Source organism: Ascaphus truei, chromosome 18, assembly GCF_040206685.1.
Source record: "Ascaphus truei isolate aAscTru1 chromosome 18, aAscTru1.hap1, whole genome shotgun sequence".
In the NCBI taxonomy this organism is placed as follows: Eukaryota; Metazoa; Chordata; class Amphibia; order Anura; family Ascaphidae; genus Ascaphus; species Ascaphus truei.
The window spans coordinates 551,453-573,151 of NC_134500.1; the positions used below are offsets into that span (position 1 = coordinate 551,453).

At 51.5% G+C, this 21,699-nt stretch overlaps 1 protein-coding gene across 2 annotated transcripts in view; it reads left to right on the forward strand.

The window, feature by feature from the left end:
* The first annotated feature begins 3,272 nt into the window (after positions 1-3,272).
* ANPEP (alanyl aminopeptidase, membrane) overlaps positions 3,273-21,699 on the forward strand; it is a 67,929-nt gene continuing 49,502 nt past the window's right edge. For both annotated transcript variants that reach the window (XM_075575137.1, XM_075575138.1), the window contains exon 1: positions 3,273-3,483. The gene's annotated coding sequence lies outside the window, so the exon portion shown is untranslated. The remainder of the gene's footprint in view (positions 3,484-21,699) is intronic.

Here is a 21,699-nt window from a genome sequence, read left to right on the forward strand (position 1 = left end):
GTACACAGTCCTCTTGTATTCTTCACCTCCAACTCAACTCCAATGTTTCCAGCCGTAGACCCTTCATATTTGACACTTAAGATGCTCCCCAGATATTTTGTGATCCCTCTGATGCAGATTCTACACAACAGCAATGGGACGAGGGCGTGAATACCGGTGCTCAGGCCCCAGCTCATCACAATATAACTCTTGTACGTATGTTCTTTTAACATATTTGAATCCCAAGTATAAAAATAATGTCTGTTTATTAAGTCTCTCGCCAGGACTAGCAAACTTCGGTACAATTGTCACCTCTCTAGAACGGACTCATTTAGCCCCAGGTGCGGAGTTAACCCGATGAACATTGTAAGCTTTCCACCTGAGCAGTAAGAAGCAGCAAGTGTCAGAGACATCTTTGTATCTAAGGCCGCGATTATAGTTACGGCATGCGCGTGACCGAGCACGTGATGTCACGCGTAAAACATGCACTGAGGCTGGAGGCGACAGGGAGGCGTAGTGTCACATGAGTGGCTCGCCCTCATTGGCTGAACCGTGGACTTGGCCCGGGCGTCACGCGGCAAAGACAAATTTGTCCGGCCAAGGGTCTCGCGCTCTATGGCCGGCCTCATAGCGGTACGGCCATTTCTTCGTGGCGCGCATGGCTATTATAATCGCGGCATAAGGAAGTACAGAACAGCTCAATATTGTAAGTCTATGGAACCATAAAAACAGAGAGCGCATGAGAGATCATTAGGGAATAAGCAATGAGAACATGACTCAGTCACCACGTACAGCTGGAAGCACTAACTCAAGTGAGGGAAAGAGAGTCGCTCAATGGCATCCACTGATAAACAACATCTGTCTTACCGCATACAGTGCTGACGGGAGACTAGAGCCATGGTTTCCTACACTTACAACCTCTATAGAGTGATGACCAAGTGACCTGTCTTTGTACCTGGGTGTCCCCCCTTTCCCTCCACCCTTTGTGCATAGCCAACCTGCACAGGTCCGCTACTATTCTCAGGTTTGTCATAGGAAATCAAGCCCAATACAAGTAGGAGACGTTGCACATGTTCAGGATTGGTTATCGGTGGTGTTGGGGCAGCTAATGCTGAACAGCAAACTCTATATGGACTGGATTTACTGAACTATGGCAAATAAGAGAAGATAATCCCAATAGGGAACGGTGGGGATTATATATTTTTGTAGACAGTTGCTGGTTATTACTAGTACATATATACATCTTACATAAGATACTGAATGTACACAATGGTCACGATTTAACTTATCATTCTGAACTGTGTAAGGTTAGTTTAGCACACTCCTAGATATAAGTCATTGTTTAGTTATCATTGTTATACATGGTTCATGTCATTTTTGGGTAGATTATACTCAGTAGACCAAGTCTAGACATTATTTCTGAGTCTATTTTAAGTTGATCACCAAATCTGTCATTGCCCCAGCTCACAGTCTATTGTTACTGTATCTGCTACTACCAGCCACCTGGGGTGTTCAAATGTGCCAGCGGTGGAGTGCTTAGCGCACCCACTATTCAATCTCTCCGCTCTCCTCTCTCCTCTCTCCGCTCTCCTCTCTCCTCACAGTATGGCCCATCTGTAAGTCCTAACACTGCTGCACCTGCAAAACACTCTCATAGCCTCTCTAATGGAGGGAGAGATTTCTGAATAGACTGGTCATTCACAGGTGCTGAGCAAAAACTGCAATTAATTGCAGACAGACAGTTTCCCATATTATGTCCAGAATCACAGTTACAAGATTGTAAATTAATAAGTAGTGATACTCGGCACCTACCATCACAAACTGGTGCAATGACAGCAAGTTTTATCTCTCACTCTGTTGCATTATTTTATAAGGCGGGCAGGCTACAATGTGATTACAGTTACCCGGTTTTGCTCTATAACATTGTTTTCCAATCTTGTGTCCCAGGGAACTCTTGGTTATCGCAGTAAATTGCCAGGGGTTCAATGAAAAAAAACCTGGAAATAATGAATACTTTCATTTTAAAGACAATCGAATTATTTTTGTACTATATATTTCTCAGGGCACACAGACTAGGGTGTCTCGTGTGTATGGGGTGTCTCCTGTGTGGGGTGTCTCCTGTGTATGGGGTGTCTCCTGTGTATGGGGTGTCTCCTGTGTATGGGGTGTCTCCTGTGTACGGGGTGTCTCCTGTGTGTGGGGTGTCTCCTGTGTGTGGGGTGTCTCCTGTGTGTGGGGTGTCTCCTGTGTGTGGGGTGTCTCCTGTGAATGGGGTGTCTCCTGCGTATGGGGTGTCTCCTGCGTATGGGGTGTCTCCTGCGTATGGGGTGTCTCCTGCGTATGGGGTGTCTCCTGCGTATGGGGTGTCTACTGCGTATGGGGTGTCTCCTGTGTGGGGTGTCTCCTGTGTGTGGGGTGTCTCCTGTGTGTGGGGTGTCTCCTGTGTGTGGGGTGTCTCCTGTGTATGGGGTGTCTCCTGTGTATGGGGTGTCTCCTGTGTGGGGTGTCTCCTGTGTGGGGTGTCTCCTGTGTGTGGGGTGTCTCCTGTGTGGGGTGTCTCCTGTGTATGGGGTGTCTCCTGTGTGAGGTGTCTCCTGTGTATGAGGTGTCTCCTGTGTGTGGGGTGTCTCCTGTGTGTGGGGTGTCTCCTGTGTGTGGGGTGTCTCCTGTGTGTGGGGTGTCTCCTGTGTGGGGTGTCTCCTGTGTATGGGGTGTCTCCTGTGTGGGGTGTCTCCTGTGTATGGGGTGTCTCCTGTGTGTGGGGTGTCCATGGCTGTGTTTCACACTGTTACATATTGTTCTTGTATGACATTTCAAGTTAAAATAGTGTTTTCCAAATCACAACAGGGGTGTTTACTATCAGCTCCAACATGTAACGTATGAACATCTTTAAAAGATAATTTTGCCAAAATGGGAAGAAATAAAGATTTGATTTGAAACACACCCCTTAACCCCTTCCACGCTGGGGAATACACATTGCAAAATGTATCATTGTACATACCGTTACAATATGTTAATATCTGTATGCTTTGTGTGTATTTGTGTCCTTTTCAGTTGGTATTCTGCTAAAATGAGACGCTTTCACCTCTGTAGTGTTTACAGAGCCAATAATATTTACCTACAGAGGTCTAGCAGTTAGCTAGCTGCATCTCTTCAGGCCCACAAGAGGTTAACACAGAATATGTGCTGTTTAGACAGCAGGTCAGGTTACCAGCATTTCTCCTCACAGAAAGGCTCCTTCCCTGTTTCTAATTTTGAGAGAGGCAGAGATGAGCTAATTTGGGGGAATCCAGCAGCCCTGTGAGAGCTTTGCTGAGGGTGGGAGAGAGAATGGCTTACAGCAGCTAGAAGTGTCACTTGGATGAAATCCCCCGGAGTTCAGCAGCTTCTCAGCTCCTCTCCTGAAGGGAAAACTTTGGAAAAGAGGAGGAAAACTTTTGGAGGATTTTGATGAGCGACGAAGAAGCTTCTATATTGGTGAATGTGTGGAAACAATAGACAAAGGTGAGTAACAAATGTGGGGTTTGGGGGGTGGGGGGAGGTTGCCAGAGAAAGTACAATAAACGTTTTCAAATCTTCAGGCTTTTGGGTTTTCTCTGTGACTTCCCACAGCTTGTGAATCTTTGCTCCGTAAGGAAATTTGCAACATTTTACTCAGCAGGGTCTATCCCTATTTAATAGTAAATGACTGAGTTTGCACTGTCAAAAACAAATATTTTGATAATAAGCATTTTACACGCCTAGGTAAATAAATAAATAGGTGTATTGTTCATGCAGCTCACATCTGGTGAGTGCTTTCTAAACGCATTTATGTTGCAATAAGAAGGCAATGTGATATCTTTATTTTGTCATTCTCGCTGCCTTATATTTTTATACTGGCAGATTTAACCCTTTCCCTGCTGCGGTGATCAGGAACACATTGCTTGTACATGTTTGTACATCGCGCTCACACAGCCTAAGTGGGTTTACAAACATGAAAATATTAAGCTTTTCTACATGTTTAGCTTCCTAAATCTCCCTGAAAAACTAAATCTACCGAGCATTGTGTATAGTGCAGACACTGCCACCAGTGCCACGTTTTGTATGTGTATAGTACAGACACTGCCACCAGTGCCACGTTTTGTATGCGTATAGCGCAGACACTGCCATCAGTGCCACGTTTTGTATGCGTATAGCGCAGACACTGCCACCAGTGCCATGTTTTGTATGCGTATAGCGCAGACACTGCCACCAGTGCCACGTTTTGTATGCGTATAGCGCAGACACTGCCACCAGTGCCACGTTTTGTATGCGTATAGCGCAGACACTGCCACCGGTGCCACGTTTTGTATGCGTATCGCGCAGACACTGCCACCAGTGCCACGTTTTTTATGCGTATAGCGCGCTCACAAACTATCATCAGTGCCACGGTTTGTGTGTATAGCACACACGTTGCCACCATAGCTATGGTATACTATCGGTAACGCTGTGATGTACCCTCATGATGCTGCCCATAGTGCGCGGGACCGATGAAGTGCAAGCGATTCTGGAGAAGTATTGTGTGCAACGCAACAGGAAGTGTGTTTAATCTTCTACCTCTCCTACAGTATCTCACATCGCTGGCACAGTGTCACCTCGCGGGGCTTCCAGGTCTGTGTCTCTCTCACACACCTCTCCTATCTCACATCGCTGGCACAGTGTCACCTCCCGGGGCTTCCAGGTCTGTCTCTCTCACACATCTCTCCTATCTCACATCGCTGGCACAGTCTCACCTCCCGGGGCTTCCAGGTCTGTCTCTCTCACACACCTCTCCTATCTCACATCGCTGGCACAGTGTCACCTCCCGGGGCTTCCAGGTCTGTCTCTCTCACACATCTCTCCTATCTCACATCGCTGGCACAGTCTCACCTCCCGGGGCTTCCAGGTCTGTCTCTCTCACACACCTCTCCTATCTCACATCGCTGGCACAGTCTCACCTCCCGGGGCTTCCAGGTCTGTCTCTCTCACACACCTCTCCTATCTCACATCGCTGGCACAGTCTCACCTCCCGGGGCTTCCAGGTCTGTCTCTCTCTCTCACACACCTCTCCTATCTCACATCGCTGGCACAGTCTCACCTCCCGGGGCTTCCAGGTCTGTCTCTCTCACACACCTCTCCTATCTCACATCGCTGGCACAGTCTCACCTCCCGGGGCTTCCAGGTCTGTCTCTCTCACACATCTCTCCTATCTCACATCGCTGGCACAGTCTCACCTCCCGGGGCTTCCAGGTCTGTCTCTCTCACACATCTCTCCTATCTCACATCGCTGGCACAGTCTCACCTCCCGGGGCTTCCAGGTCTGTCTGTCTCTCTCACACACCTCTCCTATCTCACATCGCTGGCACAGTCTCACCTCCCGGGGCTTCCAGGTCTGTCTGTCTCTCTCACACACCTCTCCTATCTCACATCGCTGGCACAGTCTCATCTCCCGGGGCTTCCAGGTCTGTCTCTCTCACACACCTCTCCTATCTCACATCGCTGGCACAGTCTCACCTCCCGGGGCTTCCAGGTCTGTCTCTCTCACACATCTCTCCTATCTCACATCGCTGGCACAGTCTCACCTCCCGGGGCTTCCAGGTCTGTCTCTCTCACACACCTCTCCTATCTCACATCGCTGGCACAGTCTCACCTCCCGGGGCTTCCAGGTCTGTCTCTCTCACACACCTCTCCTATCTCACATCGCTGGCACAGTCTCACCTCCCGGGGCTTCCAGGTCTGTCTCTCTCTCTCACACACCTCTCCTATCTCACATCGCTGGCACAGTCTCACCTCCCGGGGCTTCCAGGTCTGTCTCTCTCACACACCTCTCCTATCTCACATCGCTGGCACAGTCTCACCTCCCGGGGCTTCCAGGTCTGTCTCTCTCACACACCTCTCCTATCTCACATCGCTGGCACAGTCTCACCTCCCGGGGCTTCCAGTTCTGTCTGTCTCTCTCACACACCTCTCCTATCTCACATCGCTGGCACAGTCTCACCTCCCGGGGCTTCCAGGTCTGTCTCTCTCACACACCTCTCCTATCTCACATCACTGGCACAGTCTCACCTCCCGGGGCTTCCAGGTCTGTCTCTCTCACACACCTCTCCTATCTCACATCACTGGCACAGTCTCACCTCCCGGGGCTTCCAGGTCTGTCTCTCTCACACACCTCTCCTATCTCACATCACTGGCACAGTCTCACCTCCCGGGGCTTCCAGGTCTGTCTCTCTCACACACCTCTCCTATCTCACATCGCTGGCACAGTCTCACCTCCCGGGGCTTCCAGTTCTGTCTCTCTCACACATCTCTCCTATCTCACATCACTGGCACAGTCTCACCTCCCGGGGCTTCCAGGTCTGTCTCTCTCACACACCTCTCCTATCTCACATCGCTGGCACAGTCTCACCTCCCGGGGCTTCCAGGTCTGTGTCTCTCACACACCTCTCCTATCTCACATCGCTGGCACAGTCTCACCTCCCGGGGCTTCCAGTTCTGTCTCTCTCACACATCTCTCCTATCTCGCATCGCTGGCACAGTCTCACCTCCCGGGGCTTCCAGGTCTGTCTCTCTCTCTCACACACCTCTCCTATCTCACATCGCTGGCACAGTGTCACCTCCCGGGGCTTCCAGGTCTGTCTCTCTCACACACCTCTCCTATCTCACATCGCTGGCACAGTCTCACCTCCCGGGGCTTCCAGTTCTGTCTCTCTCACACACCTCTCCTATCTCACATCGCTGGCACAGTCTCACCTCCCGGGGCTTCCAGGTCTGTCTCTCTCTCTCACACACCTCTCCTATCTCACATCGCTGGCACAGTCTCACCTCCCGGGGCTTCCAGGTCTGTCTCTCTCACACACCTCTCCTATCTCACATCGCTGGCACAGTCTCACCTCCCGGGGCTTCCAGGTCTGTCTCTCTCACACACCTCTCCTATCTCACATCGCTGGCACAGTCTCACCTCCCGGGGCTTCCAGTTCTGTCTGTCTCTCTCACACACCTCTCCTATCTCACATCGCTGGCACAGTCTCACCTCCCGGGGCTTCCAGGTCTGTCTCTCTCACACACCTCTCCTATCTCACATCACTGGCACAGTCTCACCTCCCGGGGCTTCCAGGTCTGTCTCTCTCACACACCTCTCCTATCTCACATCACTGGCACAGTCTCACCTCCCGGGGCTTCCAGGTCTGTCTCTCTCACACACCTCTCCTATCTCACATCACTGGCACAGTCTCACCTCCCGGGGCTTCCAGGTCTGTCTCTCTCACACACCTCTCCTATCTCACATCGCTGGCACAGTCTCACCTCCCGGGGCTTCCAGTTCTGTCTCTCTCACACATCTCTCCTATCTCACATCACTGGCACAGTCTCACCTCCCGGGGCTTCCAGGTCTGTCTCTCTCACACACCTCTCCTATCTCACATCGCTGGCACAGTCTCACCTCCCGGGGCTTCCAGGTCTGTGTCTCTCACACACCTCTCCTATCTCACATCGCTGGCACAGTCTCACCTCCCGGGGCTTCCAGTTCTGTCTCTCTCACACATCTCTCCTATCTCGCATCGCTGGCACAGTGTCACCTCCCGGGGCTTCCAGGTCTGTCTCTCTCACACACCTCTCCTATCTCACATCGCTGGCACAGTCTCACCTCCCGGGGCTTCCAGTTCTGTCTCTCTCACACACCTCTCCTATCTCACATCGCTGGCACAGTCTCACCTCCCGGGGCTTCCAGGTCTGTCTCTCTCTCTCACACACCTCTCCTATCTCACATCGCTGGCACAGTGTCACCTCCCGGGGCTTCCAGGTCTGTCTCTCTCACACACCTCTCCTATCTCACATCGCTGGCACAGTCTCATCTCCCGGGGCTTCCAGGTCTGTCTGTCTCTCTCACACACCTCTCCTATCTCACATCGCTGGCACAGTCTCACCTCCCGGGGCTTCCAGGTCTGTGTCTCTCACACACCTCTCCTATCTCACATCGCTGGCACAGTCTCACCTCCCGGGGCTTCCAGGTCTGTCTCTCTCTCTCACACCTCTCCTATCTCACATCGCTGGCACAGTCTCACCTCCCGGGGCTTCCAGGTCTGTCTCTCTCACATATCTCTCCTATCTCACATCGCTGGCACAGTGTCACCTCCGGGGGCTTCCAGGTCTGTCTCTCTCACACACCTCTCCTATCTCACATCACTGGCACAGTCTCACCTCCCGGGGCTTCCAGTTCTGTCTCTCTCACACACCTCTCCTATCTCACATCGCTGGCACAGTGTCACCTCCCGGGGCTTCCAGGTCTGTGTCTCTCACACACCTCTCCTATCTCACATCGCTGGCACAGTCTCATCTCCCGGGGCTTCCAGGTCTGTCTGTCTCTCTCACACACCTCTCCTATCTCACATCGCTGGCACAGTCTCACCTCCCGGGGCTTCCAGGTCTGTCTCTCTCACACACCTCTCCTATCTCACATCACTGGCACAGTCTCACCTCCCGGGGCTTCCAGTTCTGTCTGTGTCTCTCACACACCTCTCCTATCTCACATCACTGGCACAGTCTCACCTCCCGGGGCTTCCAGTTCTGTCTGTGTCTCTCACACACCTCTCCTATCTCACATCGCTGGCACAGTCTCACCTCCCGGGGCTTCCAGGTCTGTCTGTGTCTGCCTGTGTCTCACACACCTCTCCTATCTCACATCGCTGGCACAGTCTCACCTCCCGGGGCTTCCAGGTTTGTCTCTCACACACCTCTCCTATCTCACATCGCTGGCACAGTCTCACCTCCCGGGGCTTCCAGGTCTGTCTCTCTCACACACCTCTCCTATCTCACATCGCTGGCACAGTCTCACCTCCCGGGGCTTCCAGGTCTGTCTGTCTCTCTCACACACCTCTCCTATCTCACATCGCTGGCACAGTCTCACCTCCCGGGGCTTCCAGGTCTGTGTCTCCCACACACCTCTCCTATCTCACATCGCTGGCACAGTCTCACCTCCCGGGGCTTCCAGGTCTGTCTCTCTCACACACCTCTCCTATCTCACATCGCTGGCACAGTCTCACCTCCCGGGGCTTCCAGGTCTGTCTGTCTCTCTCACACACCTCTCCTATCTCACATCGCTGGCCCAGTCTCATCTCCCGGGGCTTCCAGTTCTGTCTGTCTCTCTCACACACCTCTCCTATCTCACATCGCTGGCACAGTCTCATCTCCCGGGGCTTCCAGTTCTGTCTGTCTCTCTCACACACCTCTCCTATCTCACATCGCTGGCACAGTCTCATCTCCCGGGGCTTCCAGTTCTGTCTGTCTCTCTCACACACCTCTCCTATCTCACATCGCTGGCACAGTGTCACCTCGCGGGGCTTCCAGTTCTGTCTGTGTCTCTCACACACCTCTCCTATCTCACATCGCTGGCACAGTGTCATCTCCCGGGGCTTCCAGTTCTGTCTGTGTCTCTCACACACCTCTCCTACCTCACATCGCTGGCACAGTGTCACCTCGCGGGGCTTCCAGTTCTGTCTGTGTCTCTCACACACCTCTCCTATCTCACATCGCTGGCACAGTGTCACCTCGCGGGGCTTCCAGTTCTGTCTGTGTCTCTCACACACCTCTCCTATCTCACATCGCTGGCACAGTGTCACCTCGCGGGGCTTCCAGTTCTGTCTGTGTCTCTCACACACCTCTCCTATCTCACATCGCTGGCACAGTGTCACCTCGCGGGGCTTCCAGTTCTGTCTGTGTCTCTCACACACCTCTCCTATCTCACATCGCTGGCACAGTGTCACCTTGCGGGGCTTCCAGTTCTGTCTGTGTCTCTCACACACCTCTCCTATCTCACATCGCTGGCACAGTGTCACCTCGCGGGGCTTCCAGTTCTGTCTGTGTCTCTCACACACCTCTCCTATCTCACATCGCTGGCACAGTGTCACCTCGCGGGGCTTCCAGTTCTGTCTGTGTCTCTCACACACCTCTCCTATCTCACATCGCTGGCACAGTGTCACCTCGCGGGGCTTCCAGTTCTGTCTGTGTCTCTCACACACCTCTCCTATCTCACATCGCTGGCACAGTGTCACCTCGCGGGGCTTCCAGTTCTGTCTGTGTCTCTCACACACCTCTCCTATCTCACATCGCTGGCACAGTGTCACCTCGCGGGGCTTCCAGTTCTGTCTGTGTCTCTCACACACCTCTCCTATCTCACATCGCTGGCACAGTGTCACCTCGCGGGGCTTCCAGTTCTGTCTGTGTCTCTCACACACCTCTCCTATCTCACATCGCTGGCACAGTGTCACCTCGCGGGGCTTCCAGTTCTGTCTGTGTCTCTCACACACCTCTCCTATCTCACATCGCTGGCACAGTGTCACCTCGCGGGGCTTCCAGTTCTGTCTGTGTCTCTCACACACCTCTCCTATCTCACATCGCTGGCACAGTCTCACCTCCCGGGGCTTCCAGTTCTGTCTCTCTCACACACCTCTCCTAGCTCACATCCCTGGCACAGTCTCACCTCCCGGGGCTTCCAGTTCTGCCTGTGTCTGCCTGTGTCTCTCACACCTCTCCTAGCTCACATCGCTGGCACAGTCTCACCTCCCGGGGCTTCCAGTTCTGTCTGTGTCTGCCTGTCTCTCAAACCTCTCCTATCTCACATCGCTGGCACAGTCTCACCTCCCAGGGCTTCCAGTTCTGTCTGTGTCTGCCTGTGTCTCTCACACACCTCTCCTAGCTCACATCGCTGGCACACTCTCATCTCCCGGGGCTTCCAGTTCTGTCTGTGTCTGCCTGTGTCTCTCACACACCTCTCCTAGCTCACATCGCTGGCACAGTCTCATCTCCCGGAGCTTCCAGTTCTCTCTGTGTCTGCCTGTGTCTCTCACACCTCTTCTAGCTCACATCGCTGGCACAGTCTCACCTCCCGGGGCTTCCAGTTCTCTCTGTGTCTGCCTGTGTCTCTCACACCTCTCCTAGCTCACATCGCTGGCACAGTCTCACCTCCCGGGGCTTCCAGTTCTCTCTGTGTCTGCCTGTGTCTCTCACACCTCTCCTATCTCACATCGCTGGCACAGTCTCACCTCCCGGGGCTTCCAGTTCTGTCTGTCTCTCTCACACACCTCTCCTATCTCACATCGCTGGCACAGTCTCATCTCCCGGGGCTTCCAGTTCTGCCTGTGTCTGCCTGTGTCTCTCACACCTCTCCTAGCTCACATCGCTGGCACAGTCTCACCTCCCGGGGCTTCCAGTTCTGTCTGTCTCTCTCACACACCTCTCCTATCTCACATCGCTGGCACAGTCTCACCTCCCGGGGCTTCCAGTTCTGTCTGTCTCTCTCACACACCTCTCCTATCTCACATCGCTGGCACAGTCTCACCTCCCGGGGCTTCCAGTTCTCTCTGTGTCTGCCTGTGTCTCTCAATCCTCTCCTATCTCACAATCGCTGGCACACTCTCATCTCCCGGGGCTTCCAGTTCTCTCTGTGTCTGCCTGTGTCTCTCACACCTCTCCTAGCTCACATCGCTGGCACAGTCTCACCTCCCGGGGCTTCCAGTTCTGCCTGTGTCTCTCACACACCTCTCCTAGCTCACATCGCTGGCACAGTCTCACCTCCCGGGTCTTCCAGTTCTGTCTGTGTCTGCCTGTGTCTCTCACACACCTCTCCTAGCTCACATCGCTGAACAGGTCTCATCTCCTGGGGCTTCTAGTACTGCCTGTGTCTCTCACACTCCTCTCCTAGCTCACATCGCTGGCACTGTCTCATCTCCCAAGGCTTCCAGTTCTGTCTGTGTCTGCCTGTTTCTATTTCCAGGCTGTGGGTGCTCATTCTGTACTAACACAGGGTCTGTCTCTGCTTTGAGTTATTTACCTTCAGTAGGTAGGGTGCCAGAGTGTATTCTCTCTGAAGGCTGTGGTAGCTTCTTTGAGCGCTGGATATCATTTTCCCATATAGTCACATACTGCTTCTTCATTTCGTTGACGATTGAGTTGATTTCTTTTTTCAGCAGGTTGTTAATCTGTGTGGGGTTTTGTTCTTGGAGTGAGAGGACAAGTTGTTTGATGGCACAGGGTTTAGTGAGGAGGTCCTGGGTTTTCATTGCTCTGTAGCAGTAAGACTGTGGGTGGCTGTTGATTAGATGGGCCCAGATTGTCGGTGCTCTCTTCAGTACAGTGAGCAGTAGAGGAAAGCGGCCCAGCTCAGCCCGGCATGCATTGTTTCATGTACTCCTGTGTACTTGGAGAAGGTGTTTGCAGAATTCACGATGCAGTATTTCTGTTGGGCTGGTATCCCATTTTGTGGACTCTGGGTATATCACAGGACCCCACACCTCGCTGCCGTACAGAAGGATGGGTGTGATGATGCTGTTGAATATTTTCATCCAGATTCTTATTGGTGGTTTGAGGTGGTACATCTATTCCAGCCAAGTTGAGCCCAGGTGCTGAGGAGGATTATAGGGCTGCTGCGAGCTCATTGATGTAGATGTTAAAAAGTGTGGGACTCAGGCTGCAGCCCTGTCTAACTCCACGGCCTTGATGGAAGAAGTCTGTCCTTTTGTTATTTACTTTCACGCAGCATTTGTTTTCAGAGTACATACTTTTGATCGTGTCGTATGTTCTCCCCCCTATTCCGCTCTCTAGTATTTTCAGCAATAGGCCTGGATGCCAGATGGCGTTGAAGGCTTTTTTAAAGTCCACAAAGCAAGCAAAGATGTTGCCCTTGTTAGTGTTGTGGACGTGCTTATTGATCAGGCTGTGTAGGGTGTAGATGTGATCGGTGGTGCGGTGGTTTGGCAGGAAGCCTGTCTGGCTCTTACTCAGTACACTCTGCTCTGTCAGGAATCTGAGGATTCTGCTGTTGAACAGTTTCCCCAAGGTGCTGCTGACACAGATGCCTCTGTAATTGATGAGTCCAGCCTGTCTCCTTTCTTGTGGATAGGGGTTATAAGTCCTTCATTCCACAGTTCAGGGAAGTAGCCAGTAGTGAGGACCAGGTTGAACATTTTCAGTCGAGCTTCTTGTATCGATAAGTTGCTGTACTTCAGCATCTCATGTAGAATGCCATCTGGTCCACTGGCTTTCTTGGTTTTTATTAGTTTTCTTTTTTCTTTTATTTCCTGGATTGTGATTGGTATGTCCAGGGGGTTTTGGTTTGTTCAGGGGGTTTTGGTAATCTTTTTTATAGTGTTCTCCAGTGATGTTTGTTTGGTGAGGGTTTGTTTTTGTTCTTGCATCAGGTTTTCTTCTTGGATTTCTTGGTAAAGGTCCTCAAAGTAGTTTTTCCAGATGTTGCCATTCTGAATGGCCAGGTGTCTGTTATTCTGCTTTTTATCCAGATGTTTCCAGGTTTGCCAGAAAGTATTTTCATCCAATTCTTCTTCAATTCTTTCTAATTTTTTGGCAATGTGGTTTTGTTTTTTCTTCCTTAAGGTTTGCCTGTAGTGCTTCAGGTGTTGGTGGTACCTCATTCGTAGTTCTGTATTGTTTGGGTCTCTGTGTTTTTGGTTTGATATTGTTCACAGGCTTTTTCTAAGGGTGTTGCATTCCTTATCAAACCATTTTTCTTTGATTTTGGCGTTTGTTGTTGATCTGTTAGGGCTAGTTTTTTTCAGGATTGATTTCCTTGCTATTAGGTGGAATATTTTGTTGAGATTTCTTGCTACCAGGTTTACACCGTGTTTGTTCTGCTCGTAGTTTGTGTTCTGGAAGCTTTGGAGTAGGTTTCCAACTTCTTAGCTGTTGATTGTTTCTGTGTATGTCGCGATGCACTGTTTTGTCCATTTGTAGGTGGCTTTCAGGCTATGAAGGTTGGAGAGTGTTTTTGTGTTGTGCTTGGTTGGTCTGGTCTCTTAATAAAGAGCAGGGTTTGATTGTGGTCTGATGGGGGTGATGCTGGTGTGACTATGAAAGCACTGACGGCTTGTGTGTCTATATCGGTTATTGCGTAATCCACTACGCTGCTGCAGAGCACAGAGCTGTATGTGTATCTACCCAAAGAGTCTCCCCTTTTCCGTCCATTGATGTACAGTCCCAGACCGCGACACAGGTTTAGGAGCTCTTTACTATTCTTGTTTATTGCGCTGTCGTAGCTGGTTCTTTGACGTGTCACAGAGCTATGACAGCAAGTGTCATTTCCAACGATGTAATTATTTCCATCTGTAGATATGTAGTCCTGTTCTGGCGTTGAGGTCTCCGCATATTAGCACTTTACCCAGGGTCTGAAAGTGGATTGCCTCTGTCTGCAGGGTCTCGAAGATGTCTGGATTGTAGTATGGGGAGTCGGAGGGGGGGATGTATGCTGCACATAGGTATGTGTCATATAGATGGGTGAACATGGAGCCTTTTATTTGTGGCCACATGTGGGTATCTCCTCTCTTCATTGGGTTTATTTGGCAGTTAAGCTCCTCTTTGTACCATATTATGATTCCTCCTGAATGGCGGCCTCGTTTCCCACCTCTGTGTTTTTGGGCTGGGACTAGGAGCTGCCTGTAGCCCATAGGTATGAGAGACATCTCCTCCGATTGGATCCATGTTTCGTGGACAATAAAAATGTCTATGCTCGTCAAATTGTTTATGAAGTCTGGATCTTGTGGTTTAGAACCAAATGCTAACGCATTTTAGGCCCTGAATGTTCCAGCTCCTAATTTTAAAAGATCCCATCTTGGATACAGTATAAATTATATATCTTATGCTTTCCAGTGAGCTAATTTGCAAGTGTTTTTTTTTTTTTTACTAGTCTTTGTTGATACTTTAATGTGGGTGCATTCATTCTTAGCATTTCTGTACTTCTCTTTCTCTGCACGTAGTGGTGTATGCTTGTGTAACCCATGTCCCCCTCCCCCCCCCCGGTCGCAGATTGGACCTCTAGGGTGTAGTGAGGGCTGGCTACATACATGTTGGTGGTGCATACCTGTGAGGAACAGGAGGGCCTGAGTCTCCCGCGTTGGTATTGGGGATAACAGGGACAGGCTTCTGGGGTATATGCCTCCATCTTCTCTAGCAACGTTGCAGCGCCTCCATCTCTATAAGCCCCAGGGATATGGTGTGGAACCCTTACAGAGAATTCCCACTCAGAGAAGAGAGATTCCAATTTCACACACAGTCTTAGATACAAGCAGCAATGTCTTTATTCTGTACAGCAGATCAGCAGCAGCACACAGCAGCAGCAGCACACAGCAGCAGGGTACAGGCTTCGCCTACTTCTCCTTCCTCCAGAAGAACACCCTCAGGATGGGCTGTCTGGAGCTCCAATACTCCAAACCTTCCACCCCAAGGTATAGGCCCTCAGGGTGAGGCTAACTCTCCCCTCACCCTCTGCAGGGTGAGGGGCATTGGTCCACTGCACTATTGTGCTATCAGCTTTACTCAAGGTGGCTGAGTATCTCCTCTCCTCTCACTGGCATGCTCCAAGCTCAGACTCTGCTTCAGCACTCTCTCTCTGACTTGCAGCACTCCAACACTCCTCTCCCAAAGTACTAACTACTAACTAACTCCAGACTCACAGGAGCAGCCCACTAAATCGAGACAGCCCTGCCCATCATGATGTCAGCAGGCCCCTCCCCTATGTCTCTTGCATAAGCTACAGAGTCAGGTGCCTACCTCCACCAATCCTGGCAAGGCTTGAAGCTGGGGAAACCCATGATAGCTACTGGCGGCCTGCCCTTAACAGGACTTACACCAGTAGGAGAAAGATATATAGCCCCCATTTCTTACCGGGGCTACACTCTCCCTCAGGTGGAATCCAATGGTCCCCACTTGGACCTAACTTTAGCAGCTCCATCCTGCAGGTGAACAAATCTGGGAAACACAGTTCATTTGATTAGTGTGCATAACTCAGACCATCCACGCAGATGGTGTAATCACGAAAAGGGTACCTCCCAACATGGAGAACCTAACTAGTTATAGTGTTTTGGGTCAGGCTTCTGTACCTGCCTCCCATTATGCTCTGTTATAGTGACAGAATATGGCTGTACCGACTCAGATTCTGGCCTATAAACCACACTGTCCATGTATATGCACCTCCCCACACTCCAAGCTCGGGCTACCTCACTGATTTTATCCTCGTTCTGGTAGCCTGCTTTACCGAACTTCGTTCGCAGATACTCTTGCACAGCCTCTCTGAGCCAGCTATCTCGGTGCTCTTCTATCTCACTCATGATAGGTTCAGACACGCAAGGGAACTCGTACCCGTGTGACTGTCTATACCTGGCCTCTATAGCCCTGTCTGCCCGGCTCAACTTGGGAAGCTTCCTATGACCCGACCTGCTTGGCAGTACCAAAAACTCTGGTTCTACTGGCGCAATGTCATCGTACAAAATACTAGGCCCCTTAGGAAGGATGATCTTTTGTTCTATCTCCTGAAACCTGTGTTCTAGCTCATCCGCCACCTCCTGGGGAGTATAGGCACCTACCGCACACCAATGGTCTATTATGTTGCTCCTAATTAACAAGAACCTGGTACGGTCCATACCTTTGTGGTACCCAGTGAACAGGGGTGCCCACCACTTGTCACGGTGTTCCTACTCAGACAATGCACTAGAGGTACCTGTCTCTGACTCAGCTTGGGATGACACACCGGACGTGACCGCCTCTGTAGAGCGCGAGCAACTGCGTCTACCTTTCGCGTTAATGTAGATGGTTGGGTTCATTTTGTGGACCACTTTGCTTACAGGCCCTGCCTCTACAGTAGTATGGGACCCTCGAGTCCTCCCTCTAGAAAAAGGTACAGGGTTAGGCACACGTATCACATTATCATATGGTACTTCCCCATCAGATCCCTCGTCACTTAATTCCCAATCCCTCAAATCTTTGGAGTACTTGGGGTTCTTACTTAACTTATCCCCGCTAGGTCCCGGTGTCATGACTTGTGACTGGGCAGGGGCAGTGGCCGGGGTGATGGCGCTAAGGGCTGGGGCAATGTCCGAATCAATGTCCAGCAAGCGGGTAATGCCACGACCACTGAGCACTTTCTTGCTTTCCCTCTCCGGCGTGCTTCGTGCTCCTCTGTGAATGCCGTGGCGGTCAAGGTTGGCAAGTGCAGCCGCCATGGCGGCTCCTCGGGCCGCAAGGATGGCCGCCGGCCCTCCGTGCCAGCCAGAACCGGAAGTGTCGTCATCGTTGCCGCCCGCGGAATCTCCATCCGCTCTGTGGTCACGCACCGGAATTGCGTCGAAGACCGGAAGGGGTGGTGGTGGATCATCCGGTCCGCGGATGGGTAAGTAGGCTGCGAGCCTCTCCTTCTCCGTAGGGTCCTTCTTCGCCTGGCGGGAGTAAGGGGGTGGTGGAGTCTCCTTACCGCTCCGCTGCCGGCTGATGACCTCTGGTTCCTCCGGAGCCGTCTCGGATCCCGTCTCCGCCGCACTGGGAGTCACCACGGTCGTGGGACTTCTACGGGCTTCAGGCCGCACCAACGCTCACCGTCGGTGGGTGTCCGGACTCGTCTGCTCCTTCTCTCCGGTAAGTGGACCGCCATCTTTCTTACAGCTCGGGTGGTTCGCCGGTAGTCGCATCGCCACCGATGAAACGCCATCTTCTTCCTCCGAAGACGACTTGATCGGAACCTCCTCTAGGGAGTCACCGGGTCTTTTGCTGCCCCGCCAGTGGTTAGTGGTACGAAACGGGCCCGCTCCGGTACCTCCACTGCGGTCATGCTCTTCTCCGCCGGAGTTTCTCTCGGCTCGATAGTCGGCTGGGCCTGGGTTCCCACCTCAGTAGTGGTTCAGGGAACTAGGGCAGCCTCGTCCGCTGTCTCCGCCACCTCCGTTAGTGTTTCCGGAGAGGCACCCCGAGGGGTCTTTTGCATAGGCCATGGTTCGTTAGGCCATAGGTAGTATGTGCCACATTGTGGGCATCGTGCTTTGGTGCTTGCGGCCGTTCCGGGTGTCCTGCAGTGGACGCACAGGCACCGGAGGTACTCTCGGCCCTCGATCTCCACCACCAGGAAGCCTCCTGGGAGTTGGAAGACCGTCGTGCTTAGTTCTGACATAGTTAGTTCAGGGTTGGAACAGTTCAGTGTTTCAGCTCCTTGCTCTTCGAATGCCAGATGGAAGTGAAGTTCCTCGCTCTCACTTCCGGTCCCTCCCTTCGCTGGGGAGGACACTCCTGATTGGCTCTCCTTGTGCCCTCTCCCTCTGGTGGAAACAAGAGGAGGGGCACTCCTTCTCTCAGTGTGACGTGGCCTTGTCTGTCGGCCAGTCACAACACAGGTGGGTGGGCTTTCGCGCCACTCCGCTCCTTTTGCGCCGCTCCGCTCCTTTTGCAGGGGATCTGGGTTTGGCGCCAAACCCCTGCACATCTCCCTCCACATTTCTCTGACAGTCTCTTTGCACGCTTCACTTGCGCGATCCAGAATTGGCGGGAGTCGCCATTTTAGTTCGGCTGCTAACTGCTGGGCCGTGGATGGTGCTGCGGTCGCCATTTTTAACTCTTTCATGCTCCGCGGAGCACATGTGGTGACGGCCGCCATCTTTGATGAGCCCTCCAAATGTATAATTGCACTATTCTCAGTGTCTAGTGCATAACTCGTTCCTAGACACTGACTGCTCTCACACTGCTCACTGAACGCTCTCTGCATGCTCTTTCTGACTGTTTGCCCACTGATATGATGTGGCATACCCCAGGCTAGACAGAACTCCTTCTCTGTGCACCGCACTCGCTGACGGTTCCTGCAAGTACTCTGTGGTGTGTTTTATGTGGGTGTTGGCTAGTATACCCGGGCATCTCCCTAAGGTACGGGCGTCTCCTACTTTTGGCCACTCATAGTGCGGTCCCTGGGCCATGGTCTCTGGACTAGTTAACAGGCTAACCCCCCTAGTTGCCTCACACTATCTGTCTCAAGGGACTAGGACAGCTATAGCTCCACACCCATCTTACAACACCCTCTTAGGGCACCCAGGGCGTACTGTGCGGGAATCCACGCTCCCCTGACTACCCCTGGTATTACATGCCCTACTCTCTCCAGTACTTGCATGGAAGGTGCACTTCACTCTTCCAGCTCTGCCTTCGCTGAAAGCCTGTCCTGTTCTGGATCTCAGCAGCTCGCCTCCAAATGTAACCCATGTCCCCCCCCCTCCCCCCCCCCCCCCCGGTCGCAGGTTGGACCTCCTAGGGTGTAGTGAGGGCTGGCTACATGCATGTTGGTGGTGCTTAGCTGTGAGGAACAGGAGGGCCTGAGTCTCCCGTGTTGGTATTGGGGATAACAGGGACAGGCTTCTGGGGTATATGCCTCCATCTTCTCTAGCAACGGTGCAGCGCCTCCATCTCTATAAGCCCCAGGGATATGGGGTGGAACCCTTACAGAGAATTCCCACTCAGATAAGAGAGATTCCAATTTCACACACAGTCTTGGATAAAAGCAGCAATGTCTTTATTCTGTACAGCAGATCAGCAGCAGCACACAGCAGCAGCAGCACACAGCAGCAGGGTACAGGCTTCTCCCACTTCTCCTTCCTCCAGAAGAACACCCTCAGGATGGGCTGTCTGGAGCTCCAATACTCCACACCAGCGATGTCACCTAAACTTCCAAGTACAACTCATGACGACGGTGATGTCATCTGTCGCGTCACCGGCTGTATAAGCGCAGCCTTAGTTTTGCAGCCAGGAGACGGCATACTATGTGCCAGTGTTTTAGCTTACCCTCCATTTAGAACGTGGGGTTTCCTTAGTCCGTCTGCCTGCTGCATTACACACGGGCCACATATCCAGTATGGTGTCAAGGCTCTTCCCCATGCTGGAGAAGATGTTAGTCCCAATTTTTTGAATTGAGCTGAACTCTTCTCCAGCACCAGGAAAGGATTTCACAGCTTATTGAATAGGTACCTGAGATTTAAGACACAATGCGTTCACTGCTGTTCACTGGGCTCCTACGGTGTTTAGTTTGAAGTACACCCTTATTTTACTTCTCTGAGCATCCTTGTGAAGGGTTAAGAATTCCCACCACAGACTGACACATGAGCTCATTTCCTGAGTCTTGGTACACACAAAACATTAGTATACCCCACTGGAGTTTACCTTGTGATTTATATTTACGAGGGTGTTTTATGTCTAGCAGAGAGGAGGATGGAATCCAACCAGCCACCCGAAGCTGGTGCTGGTATCCAGCACACAGCTCTCCCAGGACCTACTTATTTTCTGTTCCATGTGGCTGGAGGTTCATGGATGTAATGTTGAGGCTTTGGTCTTTGTTGTTAGGAGAGCTCTAGGCTGTGGTCTTATGATATATTAGTGGGGACAGAGTGGAGGTAATTTGAGCAAGTAAGCTTTCTCTTTTGGGAAAACAAAACAAGAAAATAGTAATCATACAAACTCAAAACTAAGAAGATACAAAATTGGTTAGGCAGAGATATACAACGTAAGAGGGGGGCTGAGCTACAGTAGGGAGTGTACAATGTAATCTGTGGTGAAAGACAATCAGTTTCAATAGGTCTGAGAGATATTGGGGTTTGCTAATGCGTATTGCATGACAATGTATTGCAGGTCCCTCCGGCTCTGAGGGAGTTACATATTTATCAAGCAGCGATACTCCATAAGTCACTAAGACACAACATGCGCATCTAGGTGCTGAAAGAGCCGAGGCAGGTTGCCGAACCCTGATCTAGGGCATTGGACTAGTACCTACTATTTTACTATAACAGTATTGTATTGTATGTCTTTATTTGTAAAGCGCCATAAATGTACATAGCGCTTCACAGTAGTATATTCACGGTAATCATATCAATAACAAATAATATAAATAACAGGTCATGGGAATAAGTGCTTCAGACATAGACATAACATTTAGGAAGAGGAATCCCTGCTCAGAGGAGCTTACAATCTAATTGGTTTAACAGTGGTTAAAGGTTTGGGTCTCATCCTCAGAGAACAATATGGAATTCACTAAACCTTCTGCACCACTCATATGAAGAGTTCTACGCATGGCACATATAGGCTATTTAGCAAAATACTCACCACATGTATGTGTGACTGTACTGCCAATAATACAGTAAACTTAGGACTGATCTACAAGGTTGTGTAAAAAGTGACATGTATACATGAGATTGGTATATACTGTGTTTTCAATTACCAGGTTGATCCCTGTGAAGATCGGTATCTACCAGTCCTGGTAGTCCCACAACCTGGGCAGGGGCAATGACCTCTATTAATCGCCGATCGCGAGGTCGAGCTGAGCTGGTGGTCCCTCTCCTGTTTGCCTAGTGTGGGCCGCGTAATTGACTAATTTCCACTTCAGCTACCTCCAGCTTTTTTAAGCATGTCCACGGTACTCCGGACACACCGCTTAGTCATCTTACATGCCAACCACAGGATAATCTGGGGAGCTCAGACCTGCTCCACTTTACATGGTTTCCCTGTCTCCATAGGAAAGCATGGAACATGTCAGTCATGACCAATCACTGCACAAATGCTGAACGGGGACCAATTACAGCCCCCTGTGGTGGCCAATCTGGGTGGCCAATGACTGTCCGGTTAGCATAGCACGAGGAAGGGGTGTGGGGCTTACAGACGAGTGGGGATTACAAACTGACCAACAGAACAGCGCCTAGCGAACTCATACCCAGCCATTGTTCTCCAGGTCCGCCTGATATCTCCCCCAAGATCGGCGCCTTGCTATCTGGGGCAGATAATGGCTCCACTTTCTGGACCAACGTCTACCAGGCACGAGGACTGCCCATCCCCGCTCTCATGTGCCCCAATCCTGCAGCTCCCACTTATCGATGGGCGAGAGTCCAGGTTCCTTGCCTTGCAGGCTGAGTGTGTTACCAGCCTAAGGCTGCG